This window comes from Macrobrachium rosenbergii, chromosome 56 (assembly GCF_040412425.1).
Source record: "Macrobrachium rosenbergii isolate ZJJX-2024 chromosome 56, ASM4041242v1, whole genome shotgun sequence".
Classification (NCBI taxonomy): domain Eukaryota; kingdom Metazoa; phylum Arthropoda; class Malacostraca; order Decapoda; family Palaemonidae; genus Macrobrachium; species Macrobrachium rosenbergii.
This window is the reverse complement of record NC_089796.1, coordinates 18,181,802-18,186,154: the sequence shown is the minus strand read 5'-3', so window position 1 is coordinate 18,186,154 and position 4,353 is coordinate 18,181,802. Positions and strand designations below refer to the sequence as shown.

The 4,353-nt window shown below is 36.6% G+C and overlaps 1 non-coding gene across 1 annotated transcript; it reads right to left on the bottom strand.

Annotated features, from left to right (window-relative positions):
• Positions 1–3,002: 3,002 nt before the first annotated feature.
• TRNAD-GUC (transfer RNA aspartic acid (anticodon GUC)) lies at positions 3,003–3,074 on the bottom strand. Its single transcript has one exon. It is a non-coding gene; the product is annotated as a tRNA-Asp (tRNA).
• Positions 3,075–4,353: the final 1,279 nt, after the last annotated feature.

Genomic DNA, 4,353 nt, shown 5'->3' with positions numbered 1-4,353 from the left:
GCATTTGCTAGAGGGCTCGACAATTTTTTTTTTGTCATTTATCATTCAAAAGTTTAAAACCAAGGAAGTTAGTTCATGAATTTAAAAAGCAGCTTGGAAAAGGTGTGTTCCAACATACGAACTGAGTTTTTGTAGATGCTGTGGAAGATAATATACGCCCCTTTCCACATACTCTTTCTTAGGGTTACTTTTTCAGCGCAAGGTGGATATTCACTACACATCATTTAAACTTTTAGGTCAAACTCATTTGATTTATTCTAGTAGTGTTTGAACCATTAATTAATAAAACTGGTTAATTAGAATTGGCTTCGAAAGACGTTTTGCTTTGGAATACAATCAGTTTCCAAAATTTGGGATTTGGTCGAATTTTGCTGTTGGTGGTCTAAATTTTGTCGAATTTTGCTGTTGGTGGTCTAAATTTTGTCGAATTTTGCTGTTGGTGGCCTTATCGGTTGAGCAAAAGTTTGGGAAAACTTTTTTGACTTTCCACAGGTGCTTCTTTCATTTCATAGGTCGAAATAATTTGCCATCTTCTGTTCCTTATACGCATATAGCCTAATTTCCTTATAGTGAAAATACCTTTGGATATAAATACCAAAATTCAAAGCCAGCCCTGGCAGTAAATTAAATTATATTCATTGCGTAGATATAAAAGGAAGTAAAAGTTCAGTTAAGAAGTGATGAGAGGAAAGGGGGCCCTGTACACGTGATTACTTACTAGCCACGTTCACCTCTAATGTCCACAAAGACCTCTTAATTTCCATATATACTAATATCTTAGGATATAATATCTCCACTGAAAAGAAATGAATATAGAAATTCTCGTTACGTCGGGCTTCTACCCACGCTGAATAGAAGACTGAGGTTAGTGTTAACACTACATCAAGAAGGACAAGAATTTACTTCATTTCATATGAACACACACACATCTGTCGACTTCAGATAGATATTGTTACCAGAGACGAAGTAAACCGATTATGACCAAAGTCACGTGATGTTACGTTTTTTTTTAATATTTAGGCTGAAGATATGGTCTGCTGTTAAAATTCTCCAGTTCTGTCTTAATCGCCAGAAAGACTTCACTTAGCTGGCAACGGGCGTCGTATAATTCCATTAAACTGAAGTCTGCATAAATCCCTTATTTTTATCCTCTGCCCCTGAAAGGTTCACTTAATCACAACTTAAAGAGGCGGATGGTATTGTCTTGGCTGAAAGTCTTGCGTCACTGGTTGCAGGTATTCAGATCATCATAATTTTAGCGTCTTCATAAAGCTTTCCTCGGATTTGCAATTGATTTAACTCCGAGAGGGTTGTTAGTTATTCCAAAGCCAGAAAGATTAATAATTCCAAACTTTTCGGTAGGTTTTAAATTGATAAGCTTTCAAAATATGAGCTTCTGAGATGTGTGCCAAGAGACAATTTTTAGTAGTAAAATGTTGACTCCTTTCATCTGCTAACTAGTATCACTCTTCTTTCCGAAGACAGTGCTGTCTCTGCCGTCTGGGTGAAGTCTCCCCTTCCCCCTTCCTCGTTTTGTTTGTTTTCTTCGGTCTTGGTCTACAATTTAGCATTAAGTTGGTGAGGTTGCCGATCTTAAATGCATTATCTTTGACAAATGCACCGTATGCTCTGTGAGAGCTGTTAAGTACCTATACCTACAATTGTATAATATTTGAAGATAATTTATTAATATCCTTGAGGGCTGTTGGTATGGGTAGGCTCTTTTGATCATTAAAACTTGATTTTCAAGGTCAAAATGATTCGTGATTTGTTTTCCACATTTACCACTCTTTCAAATTCTTTTAGTTCAAGCACATTTGCGCATCATAACCAGATCAGTGTACCATTTTCAATTTGTTTACGCTTTGTAAATATTTATTTTTTGTTTTTCTGTTCTGTCTTTATCTTCTTTTACGAACCACTCATGAATTTGCTATTTACCTTGGAGTATCCTTCTTTTAGTATTTGTTTACTTATGATAGCCGTGGGTAAGGCCCTCCTTTGAAGAACTGAACAAAATTTTACGAAGATGGTGTGGATAGGTAGTGAGAATGGGAGGTTAGCATTCAGTTAGAGGAGAGGCAGGACACTGACTAATTGGAAGGCCCAGGAAGTCGAAGCAGAAAGGACATGAGGTTGGCTGGTATAGTTTAAGCTGGTCTTATGCAAGCACGGACACGGTGTTGACGTGAAGAGGCCTGATGTGAACCTCGGGACAGTGGTCAACCAACTGAGCCAATAAGCAAAAAAATTTATTAACGAGGACATTGGAATTCACAGGGAAGTGCCCAAGATAAATGACAATAATGCAAACTCAGCTAAAGTGTAACGCCGTGAAGGGAAAACCGGACGTATTATGCATGTATAATTTCGGATGTGCACGCCTCTCCACTGTCCACCCACACATAAATTACTGTACATCAGTCGTAAAGCTGCCAGTCTTTACCTTCCATTGACTTTCTTTCCCTCCCCTCAACTTATTACTTATATATTATGATTTAGTTAACGGAAAGATTTAATATAGATGACAAAGACGGAAAATCTTTAGACTTTCTGTTATTGATTCAAGTAGCTATTTATCTTTATTTTCTTTTATTTTGCTTCAGATATTGTATTTCCTCTTCCATCTGAAAGGTAACAGATTACCAAGGCCATCTGTAAGTTCTAAAATATGGTGGAAGGAAAACCCAAGATTATGTATGCGTGTGCGCCGGTTGACCTATTTAGAATTCCTGGCAGTTTTACTTGAACTTGAAGAGTAAGATTATTTAAAGCTGAATGTGGCCACAGTCCACGAGCCCCGCCCACCCCCACAGACACATAGAGACATAAGAAATATTTTTATTACAAATAGTGGATCTCCCCTCTGTAAATTATCACTTTAGAATGAAGGCTAAATCGAAACTTTGGTTTGGGATGCTTGATTTAAGTTTTTCTTTTTCATCTTCGACCATTCCTCAGGATCGAAAATTGGCTAACACAATAGTGCAAAAAGACATCGCCTCCCCGGCGGGGAATCGAACCCCGGCCTCCCGCGTGACAGGCGGGGATACTAACCACTATACTACCGAGGAATTGGTGAAGAAGAGATACTGTTATTATCAGTATTATTATTAGGCCGTTGAGACATTTACTGAAGAATAAGTAAACATCTGAATACTGATTTAATAAACGTAATTTTCAGTTTTTGGGTGTATGGGTATTGCTTAAAAATGAAATCAAAACAAATCCTTGTAAGATAAATTCCTTTTTTCTTTTTTTTTCTTTTTTAACATCAGGACGGTAGTTTTCGACGACTGGAAATGGATTTTCCATTCTGATGACGATATGATCGAGATTTTGTTCCGAATCGACATCATCTTTAAATGTTTGTGGCGTGCTTGCCTTTTTGATGTCACCATTCGCGATCTTAGTACTGGTCGATAACTTTATTTTTTTTTATAATATTTCGTTTTGTGAGGATAGTTGCGTGGATGTAATTTCTCACAAAATAGTTAGATTTGCTGATGATGCTACGATGTAAATTGAAGGTCAATTGGTGTTATAGTTCAGCTTTATTTAAATTCATTTCGCCACAGTTCTGATCTGGATTACACAAATTCTCTCTCTCTCTCTCTCTCTCTCTCTCTCTCTATCGATCTTTGTAAGTGATAGACATTTAATTGGGGAAAGGGTTAATTTATTTAACATCGTCCACTGATCCTGATAGAGGTAAAAACTTCTTTGTCACGTTCCTAATCTTCTTTTCAGTCAGGAACGATTTAAATGGAAGTGGGTCTGTCATTTCATGATGTAAACATCTTTATTTTATCTCTGCCCAAACAAGATATTTATTTGCTTCTTTTTCTGATGTAGGTCATATATTTTTTTAGTGAATGAGAATATAGTTTGCTAAATGCCCTTTCTTTTATAATGTATTTTGTACGCGCAGCATACACTTTAATAAAGGTATATATATACATATACATATATATATATATATATATATATATATCTATATATATATATAACTATATATATATATATAAACGATATATATATATAATATATATCGCTATAAACACAGTTTTCCTTCTTTACAATTTGAAATAGCTTGTTGCATTTTGTAAAATCTTCCCCCCCCTCTCTCTCTCCCTCTCTCATTAGAGTTCCTCGTTGGTAGAGTGGGTTCCGTTCTCAGCTGGCACTCTGCTGGACGCGAGTTCGAATCTGCGACCGGCCAGTGAAGAATAAGAGGAATTTGATTCTGGTGATAGAGTTCATTTCTCGCTATAATGTGGTTCAGTTCACAATAAGCTGTGGTCCCAGTGCTAGGTAGCCAGTGGTTCTTAGCCACGTAAAATAAGTCTGATC